Below are 20,219 nucleotides of genomic sequence, written 5' to 3' on the forward strand. Positions count from 1 at the left end.
ACCATCTGCCTGGGCACACTACCACATGTCAATCTCTCACAATCTTGCATTGCTTAACTAGTGTGCATCTCTATAATGCGAGCGTGCACCAGCCGTCAGATTGTGATATGTGGCAGCATCTGATGAATCCATCTTGATCTGAACCTATGCTGCCACCTCATTGCCAATCGAGACCTGCTACCACATGGCAACATCTTGCATTCTCGCAAGCACAGTTGCCAATTGCCTCGTCGCATGCAGTAATCCACCTTTGTGACATGTGGCACACTGCACCACATCAGCTCCTCGAAATCCACACCCAGCTGGAAGATTGTCTACCACTTATCACAATTTGGTTAGTCCTTAGGTTACATGTCACAACTGATGTCATCTTTGTTTGTTCAAAATTATTCTGTCTTCCTCGACACTGGCTAGGCCCACTATGCAAGTTGTGGATGGCTTTAAAAGATGTGTCTTTTAAGCTGCTATTCATAGTTAGTGTTTTAACTTTTAAACCCCTCATGCCTCTGCTACCCACTCCATGTGGGATTAAAATTAAAAGTATAATCCTCTTAGACTACATCTTCTAATGGTGGATTTGACTTTTTTAATGGATTTTCAACTAACAAAATGCATTGAGTGTTACTTGTATGCGAAGGGTCCTTATTTTTTTCATGGCCTAGGTTTGTTTTTTATTCTGGCAGCTTATTGCAATCTAACGTGGGCTCTTTTCATTTTCTCTGCAAAATGTTTTGAGTAAATTTGCTATATGTTAGGCATGGAATATTATTCTTTAGCTGGCTAGTTCTTTTTATGGCATTGACTGCATTTCTTTATGGTTTGGAGATGTGTCTTCTAAGATGTACTTGTCACTTGCTCTAAATGGACTGACTGGGGCTTTGACTATGATCCCTCTCATTGGCATCCTCCATCCCAAACAATGACTTTCAAAACTCACTATGTGTGGGTTGTTGGATGGCTCCCTGTTGATGCTTGCAAAAAAGGCTCCCTCTGTGGTTTTCTTTTTAAAACGTAAGGCTTGCTCAGCTGCTTGGGCGACTTTCAATATACTGATTTCCTTTTTTTTTTAATGTGATCATCCCCTACATGGCATCTCCCTACTCTAATTCATGGATGACTTTGACTGGCGTGAGGTTTTTTAAGCAAGACTATTGTTCTAGTCTTCTTTTTAAAATGTGAGGCTTCCTTAGCACGCATGAAGCTCCACTTCCATTGGCTACACTTTTACTTTGTGTATTCTTCTTCCTAATGTCTAGACTTCCTTCATGTTTGGCATAGGCTTTCCTACCTTGTATCCATAGGTTCTCCTTTTCCAACACCTACTTCCTTCAAACATCAACTTTCCAAACCAAGGAATCTCTGCATGAAATATCAACTTCCCAAAGGCTGCGGATTCCAACATGTTGTGGGTTCTTTAAAATGGCTCCCCCTAACACTGCAAGCATGAGCTCCTTTTTAATGCATGGAAAACTTTTTAAATATGTGGAGCAACCTCCTTTTTTTCTTTCACACAACTTTCTTTATAATGCAGGGTGCTTTGTTTTATACGCACGATGCTTCTTTGACTGGCACCTTTTTTAATGTGTGAGTTGCTCTGCTACTAACCGGCCACTCCTTCTTTACCATGCCCTGGCTCCTTTTGTTATGGGAGGCCTCTTCTATCATGCGTGGGATGCCCCCTTTGTTTATTTTTTTGGTGCCATATCTTCACATTGTGTGAGCTCTGCATGAGGCTTGCTTGCATGGAGTGGGGCTTTGATGCCTCTGCCCCTTCCTTTACGTGAACCTTGGATACCAAAATAGTTGGCAAGATTGAATGGTGGCAGATGCAACTTAAACAAATATATTTTTTCAATATATCTATTTTCTGCATATCCAACAACCATGGCAAGTCAAGAATTTGTTGGACATGACTGGGAATCCCTCCGTTGATTTGTAACTGACTCATCCAATCAATTATCATCAACTGGGGCTCTTGAGGTTCTTAGGTTACAATTTTGACATGGATAGTCTTAAAATCCTTCTTCATACTTAAACTGAGATGTTGGATATCACACATGGTATGTAACTAGTCTTACTTTGGATAGAAATTATTAATATACTTTTCCAAGGTGAGGATTTACTTTTGACCAATTGTTCTTCTTTTCAAATCACATATATCTTCTCTTCAAGACAAAGGCATACCAACTAATTCAATAAACATTATTTCATATGGGTTCATTCTTTTCTCCTCCAGAAAGCAATCCATTGATGACAAAGCATTTTCCTCCAAAGTGCTAGAATCTAAACTCCAAAAATGCCTTCTAATGTTGATTCCTTGGCTATATTTACATTCCTACCACTGTCGTTTCCAAAGGACTCATCACCATCATCTATTATGACCTGTATTAGAAATTTTATAGTCTCATTATAACATTCTGATTAAATAAATTTATTATGACTCATTTTAGCCCCTTTGAAATTTCCACAATGCCCTATCACTCTGATAAGATTAGGCAGGCCCCAAAGTGGGTCCGGCTAAAAGAAAAATTTGTTTCCAAACAAGTGAACTGTCAAATTGATCCATTGATCATCTCAAACTAACTAGAATCAAGTTTGATCACTGAACCATCCATTAAAGCTCCTTTTATCACTAATTTGCAACTTGTCAATTTAATGCTAGAGAGTCCTTTGACTGGCTTTAAAAATTGGCCCAAACCTCTGACCGGGCTTTGGAATCTGACCCACTGATTCTCTATTCCACACACTTTTACCGTGTCAAAATTTGTCTCATAAAAAATTTGGGGTCAAAAGATATTGACCGTCAAAGTTGACTTCTCAGAATTGCCTACAAGAAAACATGTCAGAAAACAATAAATTGGGTTCGGGATAGGCTTCAAAACTAGGTAAACTGACACTTGGGGAAATGACAACTAGGATGTTGGTTCACTATCATGAGGTGAATATAAATCTATGATTTGGGCTCATGATGAATAATTGGGCACAAATGGCGAGCAATCAAAGTGGGATACTTGGATTTTGCTAACTAGAAACAATGGTAGAAAGGTGATTTTGTAGATGGAATTGACCTCGAAAAGTGTGCAAATGGATTCATCAAAACTTGAAAATTGGCACTCAAAGTATTTTCAGAGGACACACAATGGTACAATCCATTCGATCTAACCTATCATAGATTTCAAGATATAACATCCCGAATAGGGGTTCCAACAAATTTTCAAATGCTGACACCAGCAAAAAGATAGAAATTGCATTTGGAATCCCATTTGAAAACTAAACAAATGGATTCGTCAAGACTTAAAATTTGAAACATAGGAATTCTCTAACCTCTAAAATGCAACCCAAAAGGAATTTTATCATTTCGGTCAATTGTGTTAAAATTATAACATGTCAAACAAGGCATCCTAGAATTATGTGCAATGTGCATCAACATGAAAACAGTAAATTACCAACTTTGAGGGATTCGAAACCTAGTCAAACGGATTCAAAATGACTCAAAATCTAAAACATAGGCTCTCAAATATGGACACTAGATACTACCAAATTGGTGAGTCATGAAACATTTCTGGGTGTGAGATATTCAAATGCAAACATGGCCTCCTGTCATTGTTTGACACTTAAGGTAAAATGCAGATTTCGAATGGACTCAAAACAGAACTTCATAAAATGACTCAAAATGTCAATCTAGCTTCATGAAGCACTTAGATGCACTAAATGGAGGGTGTTAGAAACATTAAACACCTCATGGGGCTCAAAGGAACAGCCGAGTACATATGCATCAAAAATGTTTATAGGGCTCAATTTCTTCAATGGTGCTCAAAATTAGGGCTTTAATTTTGAGCACCAAGAGAACCCATGTGATAAGAGGCACCTGAGTCAAATATCCATTCCTTTGAAGAGTTTTCATTTCTCGTGAATGCTTGCCCTTAGAATCTAAAGAAGACCCTTTCTCCTTGTAAGCATTAGGTAATGGAACATTATGTTTCTTCATGATGTTGGTCAATTCATCAATGTTTTTGAGATAACACTCATACTCTTCATGACCCAATTTTTTGCAATAAGCACACTTCTTCTTCTCCTTATTATTGTCCCCCTTCTTGTTTGAATTTGAGAACTTGACTTGTTGATTAGATTGTGGTGTTGTCTTTTCAACATCCTTTGATTTATTCTTCCACTTCTTCTTATCCTTTCCTTTATTTGAAGACTGTCCAACTAAATTTTGAGAACCCTCATTGGCCACCAATGCTTTAGACTGAGGTGATTTGAGAATCCCCATTGATTTCAACTTCTTTTCTTAATCATCCAATAGTTTAGGATATTCATCAAAAGTGACTTTCTTATAGGCAGACCCTAAGGTAGTATTTGAGGTGTTAAAAGAAGATATAAATATGGAATATTCAGGTGCTAGCTTGTTATGAATGAGATAGATTAGTATGTCACCTTTGATAGAACTCCCACAATCAGTAAGCTTTGTCCTTAGTTCATTCACCTTGATGATGCAATCCTGAATTGAGTCATATGACTTAGGATCTAAGGAGACAAGCTTATCTTCAATTTTGTACACATCCTCTTTAGACACTTTACCATAAAGGTTTTCGAGGGTATCCCAAGCTTATTTGGATGTAGTACACTTCTTGATTTGATACATGATCTTATCATCTACCCCCAAAGATATATCACCTAGGGCTTTCCTATCCATTGCTACCCAATCTAAAATATCACTTGCTAAAACATTATCACCTGCTAGTTTAGGAAAAGTACCATCTACATATTGTGAAACTCCATGATGCATTAAGTGATACCACATTTTGATTGACCACATAGCATAGTTATGAGGAGTTAATTTAGGAAACTCAAAGTTGTCCATAATGTAGAAAATGAAAGAAAAGTGTAGAAAAGAGAGAACATAACACTAAGAACACCCCCCCTTTTCACTAAATCAAGAAACCCCTCCAAAATAGATGCTTGGCACTTTATTAGTAGTGTGATTACAATGGACCACTTGCCAATTTTTGCCTTCATGTACTTATAATTTTGTTAGTTACAACCTCTTAATGGAGTAGAAATCTAAAACTTTACAATGTGCTACAATTCTGAACCATTACAAAGCAAAGAAAGGCCCTATTGCTAAAAGTGATACTTTTGTCTACACAACCCACAATATAATAGTAAATCTAGAAAGTAGATAAAAAATAACACACTTTCAAAAAAAATGGAACCTATTTTCAACTCCAGATGTGCTCGTGCGGAGCGTTTGAAGTTGCAAAATGTAGGATTATGTAGGTACAGTAGCCCAAAAATGCAATTTTTGAACAATTCATGCACCAAAACTAAAAATGAGCAGCCTCATTGAAAAATTTAGGAAATTCTACCCAATTTCAAAAAATATTGCACCTAATTTGGAGTTTGGATGTTCAAGTTATGGCCTCTCGAAGTCGGACTACAAAAACCAAAATCAATCTAGAGAGGGGTTGCATCAGCGAATGACGGGGTTAAATTTGATGGTCATATGTCCATCATAGCAATTCAATTTGGCTCTAGTATGATGTCTAGATAGGCATCAAATTTAGGCTTGTTACAGCAATGACATCAGCAAAAATCAAACTCCCTACTAATGTGGCAGTACGGCTTCCTAACATGGCACTTGTACAGTAGTATAGAAATGTACAAAAAATGACAACATGTCAAGCGACATGGAACTGACATGTCTATCTAGTCACTGATGATGTAGCTACCTGGTCATAGTTATAGTGGCTGATGATGCACCATGTGGCAAATTTTTATTGGCGGTAGTCTTCAAACTGGGTCTGCATGGCCACTGACTAGGTTTATAGGGTACACTGACATGGCATACGGTATTCCTATTGGTAGCTAACTAGATGCAATTATGCAAGCAATGGCATGTGCTTTGACTTGGCGCGAGCTAACGTGGTCTCTATTACACGTGGTCGAAGACTGATCGCTGAGGGGTCTCTGAGTTTTATTTGCAGGCATTGGAGATCAATTAGCACCGATGCTAAATTATGCATATATCCCACATGTAGTGGGATTGGGAACTTGAAGTGGTTTAAAAATAAGAGCCCCCAAGCCTTAAACAAATGACCAGCTATTGGCTTGGAATTATCTGCAGGTGGAAGATGAGTTTGTTGGCCGCCAGGGGCAATATACTCATCGGATTATTGTAGGAACCGCCAATCAGTGCACTGCAGCCGCTAGATTTTGCAGAGGTATGATGCGTGCAGTGAACTAAATTTACAAGTGTATAGTTCCTAGTGTAGATTTAATTAATGGCCCACTAATTATAATAAAACCCTGCAATAATAAAATATTCTGCCAAAAAAAAGAGCCGAGCCAGGGTGTTACTACTTGGTTCGAAAAAAAAAATTTCTCTGCCTAACCAACTAAGGGGGAAAATAATTCCAAAGATAACAGGGAAATTGCAGAGATTCAGATCTGAAAAATAACAAATCAGATCAATAAAATGACCATCCTCAAACTGCAAATCAGGGCTTCCAAGTTCTGATTTGCAAAAAAAAATTGCCTCAAGATCAACTTTCACCCAACATAGGCAAATTTATAGTCGATCTTCACCGAATTGATGCTCTAGATGTAACGGTGAAGTTAGATCTGGCTCTAGACGCTCCCAAATTTTGTGGATCCTTCAAATTTGGGTTGAGGTGTTGAAACATGAACGGTCTTGAACGGCTATGTGAAGTGAATCTCCCTTAGAGATCTAATACCATGTAAGAATTTGGCTTAGGCTAGAATTCACCCAAGAACTAAAGAACTCAACACAAGCACACAGTAGACAAAAATAGACAAAGTATGATTAGAATGATGATATTCATTCAATATACCAGCTTGAGAGTACACTAGGAGTGCCTATATATAAAGGCCTTAGGAGAGCTTCTAGAATGCATAGAAGTCATCATCATGATAAGTCATACAACTAGGCACATGTCCACTAGATTTGGGTTATCCTCCATTAAGCACAGAATTAAGTGTGATGATGTCAGGATAAGCCTACAATGGTGTAGCACACAAATCAGTGGTGTAGACAACATGTGCTAAATTAGGAGTGTGGATAACTGTGTTGTCAACATGACAACTTAGTGAATGATGTGAACTCCTATGTTGTAGACACCATGTGCATAATTAGAGTTGCGTAACTCATGAGAGTACACAAACTCCTAAGTGTCTCGTCTAAAATAAATAATAAAATAATACAAAATAATTAAATAATGCATTAACCTAAGTAAACATAAGTAAGTGTAATAAGAAAATACTTATTTACACCAACAAAAATTGTCCTTCTCACTTGTTTGAATTATTGACCTTTCTTTACGCTTAGAAAATGGTGCCTAGGTCACATTTTTTAATTAGTGTTTGAGTTTTTTTTTCTCTTTATTTAATTTTATTGTTAATTTTGGATGGTATCAAATATGGGTACAATCATGACATTGACTCTTCTAACTATAGATTGGTGACATAATGTCACAAGATTTCCATGGAAATTTTAGCATGTGTAGTTATAAAAATAAATAAGATGGTTATTGGTCCTATCTTCCTAAGTCCCGTATTATCCTATAGTTTTCTCCTTTCCTCATAGGTCAACACCCTAGCCATAAGCTTTTGATTATTTTATTAGTCTGTAATAGGTAGGGGTTTTAATTTCTCATCCTCATACAAATTCCAAAGGAGAAAAGTTGCACCTACAACATACTTTCTCTTATAGATTTTAGAATATGTGTTATATTGGAATTAATTTCATCTTCAGTACTATGGAACTTAGAAAGTTTCTTAGTGATAGGTTAGTGTTACTATAGTCTATTGATGCATGGGTATTATATGACTTAAATTTAACACTCAAATGCACAAACCCAGATTTAAAAGTTTTCTAAGGTATGAATTAAAAATCATGCACTAAGTTTCTTCTCATTCAAATAAAATTAGTCATTTTTTTTTTCTAGCATACATATTGACAAATGCAATAATGGGATCCTCATTCTCATTTCATTAATCACATAATCTAAACTTTACAATGATCTCACTCATCCTACTTTAACAATTATTTCATTGACTCTCGCATGAAAATTCCACATTTTTACTATTTATTAAATTTCATGAATCTATTTATGTACAAGAACCATTTGCAACATGAAATTCAAAAAAAAAATTATGTATATTCCTTTCATGAACCATTTATTTCTTCTCATACAAAAATGAAAATACTATATTATTTCTTCCAAGCCAACTACATGCATAACATAGCCCATATTTTACATCTCCACAATGGTATAACCTTGGGTTTAATTTTCCCCTTACACTTCAGAGAACATAACCATGGGGATTTGACCATCATAACTTACAACAAAATTAAATAAAAAGGATGAACTCATCAAAATACTTGATTCTTCAACAATGTCAAGGGAAAACCCTAACTTCTTCATGATGTTCATTTTTGCAACCTACACAAAAAAACACAAAACTAGGAACCATGGAGGCTCACCTCCCATCCTAGGCTTCTATGAAGCCACCCACTGAGTAGTGCAAACAAAGCCCAAATGGGATACACACACACACAAAATTGTCTAATGCATATAATAACACAACACAACACAACACATGACAATCCCTTCCATGGCTTGCACATTGATTCACCATTAGAATCATGAATACATTGGGTGAAGGTGGACTCTTCAAAGAGAAGAATGCCATATCCATAACATAAAAAGAATCAAACTACAATTAAATTTTTTCTTCTCAAGGCTATCATAAAACCTCCTCCTTCTTACACATACCTTTATACCTCTAAAAACAACAAAAGACATATCGCTTCAATGGAGCCCATGCTCCATGAAAGAAAGAACAATTCCTTATCATGAGGTAAATTTTTCTCAACTACAATGTTGAGCCCAACTAACCCCTTCACCCAAGGGTGATTGAAGCCTTCACACCCATTAACATGCAACATTCAAAACAAGGAAAACATATCAAGAAAGAAAACCAAAAAAACACATGAAGCACAATGCACAATCACAACACAATACAAAGATTTACAACAAAAATACATAACAAGTGGGGGTGAATTAGTTATACAATAATCTGAATATTAAACCTCTTAATCAATTATTAATTATTCAGCCAAGGGAAACAACAATCATAAATAAATGTGTATACACATTTACACTAGATATGTTGACTAGGGAAACCCTTGATCAGAGGGAAAACCCAATGGGAATGATGCCCACAAGATAATGTGCTAATTTGAATATTCCTTGTTAGAGGATGGACTCTATTAGGAGTCTGTTATAATAATTCATACAAAGAGTCCCTATTAGGAGACTTTGAATCCTTGTTACAAGATTCTAACCCTATTAGGAGTTTGTGGAAGGTGGCTGAACCCACTATCCAAATAGCTTTCAGCATCAGATCAAAAAACACGCTGTCCAATTGATCTCAATACTATTCTTTTCAAAATAATAGATGTGGAACAATCTCTTATCTCTTCCTTTATCTAGTATGTCAGACTTCTTTACCCTTAGATCATGCAATCAGATCTGGAACTCAGCAACAGTAACCCTTAAGGTCACTTACATGCATTAGTAGATTACTCTGCTCTTCTACTTTTCAATTTGCAAGTTTTTTTACTCCTCAATCTTCTTCCACACTTCAAAAATTTAGAAAACATCTTTCCTTTATACCACACTCAACATTAATTTCTTGAGTTAGCTCCATACACTCAACATTAATTCCTCGAGTCGGCTTCATATTTAATTAAATGAAATACACATTTAATTAATGCTATTGGCTCTCAGTTGTACACAAACTTTCACACGTGAAACTTCTGTACTTGCACACTTATTGATGTCATCAGTGGTCAGTATACTTCCTCCAATCATCTATGCAACCCTTCATTCCAAGGGCAAAGCTCTATATTGTTCATATACTAGAAACTAATTTTCCACTACTTTGTTTCCCTGTAGTTCTCTGTAAATCACTAATATCTTCCATATGTTATCGATTCAGGTTCTGGAGACTTGCCCATATGTTAAATACATGTTGTAGTATATGTTGGTAACTATACATAAGTAGATATGCAATGTGATGTCTTTAATACACAAATATTAGTCAGCTGCTCTATCAATCTTATACAAACTTATTGCTATGTTGTCATCAGTGACAAACAAAGTTCTGCAATGCTCCCCCATAGAATTAGCATTCATGCTAACAATCTCCCTCTTTGGCATTGATGGCAACATAGATGAAAATCATCTAGTTCCAAGAATACCAATAGTTTTTATTCATCACTCAAATCTTCATGCAAATTTTTATTGCAACATTTCTCCCCCATAGTACAAACTCTTTTCAGTGTTTTTCATGTCATCTCTCCCCCATTGACATCATTGTCAAAGGTAGTAAAATAATTGAACATACAACAATCTATTAGCATGACCACAAGCCAATATTTTTCCTTACAACTTTTGCATATAGTTCTATAAATATTACAAGTGTCAAAAGACACAGTTGCATACCAATTACCAATTACCAATTACCAATTACCAAGAGTCTTTTACTAATTATGTTCATCACAAATACTCCCCCATTGAGGAAGCATCAGCATTCAGTCCAGTCTAACCATGGTGTTGTGTTCCCTGGGCTGATGCACTTCTACATCTTCTACTCTAAGCTAGGTAGGGGCATAACCCCAAGCATACCTCTTAGGTACTCAAATCTATCCTTTGGTAAAGCCTTTATGAAAATGTTTGCAATCTGTTCCTTAGTATTGAAATACTCTATTCTGATTTCTTTCTCTACGACTTTCTCCTTTAGCACATGATACTTTATTGCTATGTTCTTAGTTTTAGAATGCAAAATAGGATTCTTAGACATGTTGACAGTACTTGTGTTATCATAGTAAATGATAACAAGTTTTGTGAATGTAATTCCAATATCTTTCAACATATTCTTCATTCATATGAGTTGATTATAGTTGTTTGTTGCTGCAACATTTTTTGCCTCTGCAGTACTTTGTGAGGTACAATCTTGCTTCTTGTTGAGCCAAGAAACTAGTCTTCCTCCAAGGAAGAATGCTCCACCACTAGTACTTTTTCTATCATCTCTATCTCTAGCCCAATCAGCATCTATATAAGTATAGAGAGTAAAGTCATTGCTTCTGTCATACCAAATGTTGTAATCTGATGTTGCTTTTAGATATTTGAATATCCTCTTTACTAGTGCATAGTAATATTCTTTAGGATCAACTTGAAATGTTGCTACCATTCCAACAGCATTAGCTATATCTAGTCTATTATGAGTTAGATACTACAATCCTCTAATCATAGATCAGTATTTCTTTTGTTCAATAGTAGGCATCTCATTCTTGATTGATAACTTATGACGAGTTACCATAGGAGTTCCAATAGGTTTACAATCTTCTCGACCAAATCTTTTCAGCAATTTTTTCAAATACTTAGTCTGAGAAATAAAGATACCTTCTCTATTTTGAACAATTTTCAATCCTAAGAAGAATTTCATTTCTCCTATCAGGCTCATCTCAAACTCATTCTTCATGTCTTCTTATAATTTGTTATTGCCTTCATTATTTCCACCAAAAATGATGTCATCAACAAATACAATGATTATTATCAAACCATCTTCTATTTTCTTCAAGTACAAGTTACTATCTATTGTTCCTTTTGCAAATCCAAGCTTTGTTAAGTACTTGTCCAATCTTGCATACTAGGTTTGAGGTGCTTACTTTAATCCATAGAATTCTTTCTTTATTTTGCAAACCATGTCCTTGTCTTATGTTAAAAGAAAACCCTCTGGTTGTTCAATGTAAACTTCTTCTTCAAGCTCTCCATTTAAGAATGCTGACTTAACATCCATTTGATACACCTTAAAATTCTCACTTGCTACATATGCTAGAAACATTCTAACTCCTTCCATTCTTGCTATAGGTGTATATGTCTCCTCATAGTTAATTCCTTCTTTCTATGAATAGCCTTTGCATACAAGTCTTGCTTTGTTCCTTCTTACTTCTCCCTGTTTATTCATTTTATTTCTAAATACCCATTTTGTGCCAATCACATTTTTGTCATTTGGTCTAGGAGCCAATTCCCATGTGTCATTTTTTATTATCTGCTAAAGTTCTTCCTCCATTGCTTTTATCCAATGATCATCCTTGATTGCTTTATCTTTGCTTCTTGGTTCTACTTGAGATATCAGACATATCTCTTCATTAATTTTGCTCCTTATCATTACTCCCTTTTCCATACTTACTATTACCTCATTGGCATGATGATTTCTTATCAAATTCCTATTTGGGGTAGGAGTTGCTTCTTCAACTCTTATTTCTGGTACTACATTCTATTCTTCTCTCACATCTTCAACTTGCACATTATTCTATAAGTCATTGTTAGTCTTGAAAAATAACTCATTACTTCTGTTAGTCATTTTAGAATAGTCATCTCCATTAGAGTTATAGTCCACTATCTTTTCCTTAGTGCCAATTTTTTCATCAATTTTAACATTTGTGCATTCTAATATAGTTTTTGTTCTATAGTTGAAACATCTATAAGCTTTACTTTTCAATGAGTAGCCAAGAAACATACCTTCATCACTCCTTGGATCAAACTTACTAATATCATCATCTCTTTTGATGTAACATTTTCTTCCAAATATCCTAAAATATTTGACTGATGGTGAGTGACCAAACCATAGCTCATAGGGTGTTTTGTCCATACCTCTTCTAAGCTACACTCTATTCAGTGTGTATACTATTGTATTGACTACTTCTCTTGAAAAGGTCTTTGGTACATCATTCTCAAATAACATGGCTCTTGCTACTTCAAAAATTGACTTGTTTCTTCTTTTAGCAATCCCATTCTACTCAAGTGTATGGGGTGAGGATAGTTGTCTCTTGATACTATGCTCTTCACAATAGATATTGAATTCTCTAGAGGTGAATTCTCTTCCTCTGTCTGATCTTAAGCTCTTGACTTTAACTCCAGATTCATTCTCAACTTTGTTCTTAAATATCTTGAATTTCTCAAAAGCCTCTAATTTTTCTTTAAGAAAAGCTACCCACGTCATTCTAGTAAAATCATCAACAAAAATCATAAAGTACCTTTCTCCATAGAATCCTCATTTTCTTGTAGGACCACTCATATCTGTATGAACCAATTCTAGCTTTTGTGTAGTAAAAAACTCTTTGCTAGGAAATGAGATTCTCTTCTTCTTAGCCAAGATACATTCCCTACAAATAGTGTTAGTGGGCTTAGTGATCTTAGGTAAATCTCTTACAGAAAATGTATTGCTAACTTTCACAATGTTATCAAAGTTAATGTGACAAAATCTTTAGTGCTATAACCAATTGTTATCAATCTTAGCTACCAAACATGTTATTTCAATGGAGTCTAACTAAAATACATTACCTCTGGTTCTTGTACCAGTACTAATTAGTTTTCCTTCCTTTTTCTTGATGATTCATGTATCATTACCAAACTACAGTTGGTAACCTTTGTCCATAAGTTATCCAACACTCAACAAGTTATGCTTTAGTCCATCAACAAAATAAACATCATCAATGTATGTTTTATCATCAAGTGTGATAGATCCAATTCCTATGATATGACAAGCTGCATTGTTCCCTACTTTGACAATTCCTCCATCATGGCTTCTAAATTTGACAAACTTGTTCATATCACCAGTCGTGATGTGAACAACCACTATCAATGATCCAATCTTTCTTTTCAACTTGTGAGATTAGTGTACTTTCTTCTCTGATTTCTCTATCAAGATCATCCTCCTTTGTAGCTACAAATCCTAATTTTTCTTCACTCAAGTTTTGATCAGAATCTTCCTCTTCTTCTTCATTAGCATATAAACAGTTTCTAGCTCTTCTAGATTTGAATCTTCCTTTAATTTTTCTTTCACTTTTAGGACACTTAGATGCATAATGGCCATATTCATTACATGTCCAATATTTAAAGATATTCTTACCATCTTTTTCTCTTTCTACAAGAAGAGAAAATCCCTCTTGGATCCTTTCTTCAATGGACTTGCTACTGCTAGCAATGTCTCCCTGCACTTTTGTGCTCCTTGCTAAGCTAGGTTTGATGTTCAGTGCACTAAATGTTGTCTCAACTTTTGCTAATTCTCTAGATTTTTTTAGATCAAATTCTTCAGTTTCCAATCTCCCAAGAAATGTTTCTTTGGTGAAGTTAGTGGTGCAAGGTAACATTACTTGAATCATCTAAGTTACTATCTTGAAGGGTGGTGTTAGACTTTTCAAGATCTTCCATATTACTTCATCATCATATTTCTCTCCATCAAGAGATGTGATTCCTACAAAAATCTTAGATATTATGCCAACATAACTTCTTACAGATTCATCTTCTATCATTTTAGCATCTTGGAATGCACAATACAAATTTTGCAATCTAACCCTCTTAGCATGAGTGTCACCTTCATAATTAGCCTCTAAGGTTTTCCAAATTCCATGAGATGTTTTAAGTTGTTTTACCTAACTGTACTCACTTTCTGGTAGTGCTGACAATATTCCTTCTCTTTCCCTTATGTTTCACATAAACACCTCTCTTTGTTCCTCAATGCAGGTTTCAAGATTGTCTTCTTCTGCAATGTTCTTAGATGTATTTGTTACAAGCCAATATCTTAGACCCATGCACAAGAGATGAGTCTTCATTTTATCTTTCTAGCTATCGTATTTTGTGCCATCAAATCCAAGAATTTCCTTTTTGAATAGATTCGCCATGGATCTCCCAAAGTTGTTAAACTTTTCTTCAAGGACCTAATGCTCTGATACCAATTGTTAGAATAATTGGGGGGGATGAATCAGTTATGCAGTAATCTAAATATTAAACCTCTTAATCAATTCTTAATCATTCAACCAAGGAAAATAGCAATCATAAAGAAATGTGCACACACATTTACACCAAATATGTTGACTTGGGAAACCCTTGGTCAAAGGGAAACCCCCAATGGGAATGATGCCCATGAGATAATTGTTGGAAACAATTGTCTAATTGTGTGTTGTCTTTGATGTTACAAAAATGTCATATCAGTTGTCATTCTGTGCTTACTGAGCTCACTTGGTCAGTAAGATAGTTTTCCTTGTCTACTAAGCATTCCTAGAGATTACTCTATGAAGACAGTGTCTATCGAGCTCACTCGGGCATTGAAGAAGATTATGGAAAAAAGAAATGTTAACCAAGTTCTCATGGTTAATAAAGGAAAGTTGGTCAAAGTTAGTGTTCACCAAGTTCCCTCGATTGCCAAAGGATTTTGCAAGTTTGCAGTGTTAACCAAGCATTTGTTGGTCAACACATGAAATCAATTCAGGATCAGTGTTTACCGGGCAGGATCAACCAATGAAGGATTTTTTTGTTTTGGTAATAAGAAATTTAATTATTTTAAGTATTTTTTCTAGCTGACTGTGGTAATGATTCTTGGTCATTGTAATTTGTAATTAAGCTGACTTGATAATCTAGATGGTATATATGAAAGGTCAAGAGGAGATTCTAGTGTGTGTGCGGTCAAGAGGAGATTCTAGTGTGTGTGAAAGTATGCAAGTGTATTGATTGAAAAGGAAAGTGTGTGAGTGAATTTTAAGGATGGTCAAATATCCTTGTGAATAGAACATAGATCTAGATTCAGCAATTCAGTTGTATCTCAAACAAATCATTTCATTGTTACTTTCTTACCATTGTAGCAGTGATCCAAAATCTCTTAACAGAGTTGGTTTAATAGCAAGTTGTAAATCCTCTAACAAGGTGACAGTTCCATTGAATTGTTTTAAAACCTCTTGTAAGGCCACTCCTAACAGGGTGATAAATCCTCTAACAAGGTCACACCTAACAGTGTGTTTTGTAACCTTTAACTAGGTTGGCTCCTAACAGGCCTCACTTCAGAAGAGTGAAAATCAATAACTAGTTACATTGGTGGTTTTTCCCATCTTGGATTTCCACATTAAATCCGGTGTCTCTTGTGTTCATTTCTTTTCTCTCATGTTTAAAATTCATTACTATTGATGTTAGATCTACCAAAGTGAAACATACTCTGCACTTACTAAGTTACAACATTTTTTAGTATATTTAATGAGTGATAGCAGTAATTAGTTTTATCAAACATCTAAAGGCTCTATAAGAAATGGTTTTGTGCTAATTGATTCACCCCCCCCCCCCCCCCCCAACCCCATCTCAGTTACTCCATCTACATTTCCAACAATTGGTATCAAAGCTTTTGATTCTTGTAGGAAAGGTTTCAAGGAGCTAAAGATCAGGATGTCTTACAAGAGAGGAATTCCAAAGCTTAACAGAGATAACTTTTTGGTATGGCAGGGACTTATGAGACTTCATCTACCTTCCATTGGTGATTCAAGGTGAAAATATCATGATGAAGAATACACAACTCCTACTGGTACATTATCTGTTGGAGATATTGTTGAGAAAAATAACCATAACACCATGATGATAGATATTGCATTTGCTCTTAGCTATGAGGAATTTGATGATATCAAGGATTGCAAAACCACTTTTGAAATGTGGAATAAGCTAAAACGACATCTATGGTGGTGATCACAATGTGAGAGAGCTAAAGTTGAAAGCCTTAGGGGAAAGTTTGATCAAATGAGAATGAGAGAAGATGAAAATGTTGCCAAATATGTGGAAAGAATCAAAACCAATGTCAGTGCAATCAAAGCTTTTCGAGGAGAAATAAAGGAAGAAATTTTTGTAAGTAAAGTTCTTAGAACATTGTTTCCTATCTATGCAATTAGAGTATTTGCTATTCAGGAAAGGAGATGTGAGATAAATCATAAGATAACTTTGGATACCTTAGTGGGAAGATTGACAACATTTGAGTTAGTCAACTATGACAATTATATTCCAGCTTCCAAGAATATTGAATCTACATTTGAGGCCAAGCTTTCACTTAAGGAGAAAGGCAAGAAAATAAAGGACATTCAGTCAGAAAGTGAAGAAGAATCAGAACTTGCAAGGAAATATTCTAGAAGCAGAGGAAAATACAAAGGTAAAGTTCCCTTAATCTGCTTTTCATGTGAAGAAATTGGTCATATTGCTACGAAGTGCCCAAACAAAGATAAGGATGCAAAGAAGAGTCACAAGTGCAATGGCAAGAAGGATTTCAAAGGTTATAAATCATTCAAGGATAAAGGTAAGAAAACTTGTTTTATGGCTAAGGATTCTGATAATAGTGAAGATGAAATAGTTTACATTGTTGTGAAAGATGAATCTGATGATGAAGAAAATAAGATGGCACTTATCTCTCGTGTGAGCAAAAATGATACATGGATCATAGATAGTAGATGTTCACATCATATGACTGGTGACAAAATAAATTTTGAACACTTTGAAGACTATGATGGTGGTAGTGTAAGGTTTGGAAACAATGAACCTTGTTGCATAAAAGGAAGAGGCCAAATCTCGTTAACCAAAGAACTTGTATGTGACAATGCCTATTGGGTTGAACCTGACTAAAACATAATCTATTAAGTGTGGCATAGCTAATCAACATTGGATTCAAGGGAGAATTCATGAATGGCAAGGCAAGACTGCTAGATGACAAAGGAAAACTGATTGGATCAGGCAAACAAACTAAAGGTAACCTATTTTATCTTGATCTTGGTGATTGCTCATGTTTTATTGCTCAAGTTGAAGAAATTTGGTTATGGCACAGAAGGTTATGTCATGTAAATTTTGATAACATGGTGAAAATAAGAAAATTAAGGAAAGTAAGATTTGTTCCTAGTTTGAAGAAACCAAATGTTGGTTTATGTAAGAATTGTCTGATTGGCAAAATGGGAAAGACTAGTTTTAAAAGAAAAAACTATCAGTCTAAAGATATCTTGGAAATTGTGCATACTAATTTGTGTGGACCTATTGGAATAGAAATCTATAGTGGAGAAAATTTATTTATTCTTTTTGTTGATGACTATTCAAGAATGATGATTGTTATGTATCTTAGTGAAAAGTCAGAAGCATTTGAGAAATTCAAATGGTATTTGGAAAGAGTAGAGAAAGAAATAGGGAAAAGACTGAAATGCTTAAGATCATATAGAGGTGGTGGATTCATCTCCAATGAATTCAATAACTTTTTCATTGAAAGAGGAATCGAAAGACATGTATCAGCCCCTGGAACTCCCCAGCAGAATGAAATAGCTGAAAGGAGAAATAGATCTATCATGGATTGTGCAAGAACTCTTATGATTGAAAATAACATTGCTATCAAATACTGGAAGGAAGATATTAGCACTGTAGTTCATACCTTAAATCAAGTACAGTTGAAGAAAGACTCATATAAAACTCCCTATGAGTTATGGTATGGTTATTATAAACCCAATGTAAGTTACCTAAAAGTATTTGGAAGTAAATGTTATATCTTGAAGAATCCAGAAAAAGCAAGTTTGATATAAAAGGTGGTGAAGGTATATTCTTAGGATATTCTTGCAGAAGTAAGGTATATAGATGTTTGAATTTATCTACTCATAAAATCATAGAAAGTGCACATATGAGAATTGATGAGTTTGCAGAAAGAACTGAAGAAGAAAGTAAAAAGGAACCAGAAGATTTTAGGAGATTTGTTTACATCAAACCTGATACATTGCTAGACACATCTATCAATAAGGAAACTTCTACTCCTGAGTCTTCCTCAGTCACTGAGTTAGCAAAAGTTCAAACCAAGTCATAAGGACCCAAGTCACAATCTGAAGCTACCGAGCCAATGCCTACAGAGTCTGAAGGACCCAAGCCACAAACAAAACAATCAGAGAAAAAAATTAAAATTAAAAATGAAGATAGTAGAATTCATTCAAAAGGCAAAGAACCTATATTGGCTAAGTATGTATGGAGGCATCATGCACCAAACCAGATTATTGGAGATAAATCAGAAGGTACTATGACAAGAAGTAAGCTAAAAGGTACATGTTAACTTGTTGATTTTGAACCCAAAACTGTTAAAGTTGCATTGGAAAATGAAAGTTGGATTGAGGCTACGAATGAAGAAATAGAGAAAATAGAAAAGAACAAAACTTGGACTCTTATACCTAGACCTAAAGATAAAAATGTGATTGGAACAAAATGGGTATTTAGGAATAAGTTGAATGAAGATGGTAAGGTATCAAGAAACAAAGCTAGATTTGTATGTAAAGGCTACTCTTAAGAAGAAGGCATTGATTATGGTGAAACTTTTGCTCCTATTGAAAGATTGGAAGGTGTTAGGACCTTACTTGCATATGCAGCACATAAAGGATTTAAGTTATATTAGATGGATGTTAAATCTACATCAATGGTATTCTTGATGAAGAAGTCTACATTGAATAGCCAGAAGGTTTTGTTGATCCATACATAAGGGACATGGTCTATAAATTACACAAAACATTGTATGGTCTAAAACAAGCTCCTAGAACATGGTATGAGAGGTTACACAACTACTTTATACAGATTGGTTTCCACAAAACTAATCATAACAATAGTTTGTATATCAAGGAAGGACCAAATAACAAGATTGTATTGGCAAAAATATTTGTGGATGATTCTTTATTTATAGGGAATGATGATCTATGCAAAGAATTTTCAGAGCAAATGAACAAAGAGTTTGAAATGCCTATGTTTGGTGAGATTAAGTTCTTTTTTGGTTTATAGATACAATAGAGCAAGAATGGTATCTACATCACTCAGTCTAAGTATATCAAGGAGATACTAAAAAAATTTGGTATAGAAGCTTCAAAACCAGTTGGAACCCCCATGTGTACTGGATTAAAGCTTACCAAATATGATGATTCAAAATAGGTAGATCAAACCTTATATAGATCAATGATTGGAAAATTATATTATGTAGTTCATACAAGGCCTGATATTGCTCTTGTAATTGGTATAGTGGCAAGATTCTCAGCAAAACCCAAAGAAAATCATATGATGGAAATCAAAAGAATCTTGAGATATTTAAAAGGTACTGAAGACTATGGTCTATGGTATAAATTTGGAAGAAATCTAGATCCAAAAGTGTTTACTGATGCTAATTAAGCTACAAATCTAGATGACAGAAAGAGTACAAGTGGTGGAGCATTATTTCTTGGTAAAATATTGGTATCTTTGACAAGAAAAAAGTAAAATTGCACATCCCAATCCACATCAGAAGCAGAATATGTTGAAGCAACAGTGAATTTTTCTAATATTGTT

This window comes from Cupressus sempervirens, chromosome 5 (assembly GCF_028749045.1).
Source record: "Cupressus sempervirens isolate cs-2001-9-10 chromosome 5, ASM2874904v1, whole genome shotgun sequence".
NCBI classification, from domain to species: Eukaryota; Viridiplantae; Streptophyta; class Pinopsida; order Cupressales; family Cupressaceae; genus Cupressus; species Cupressus sempervirens.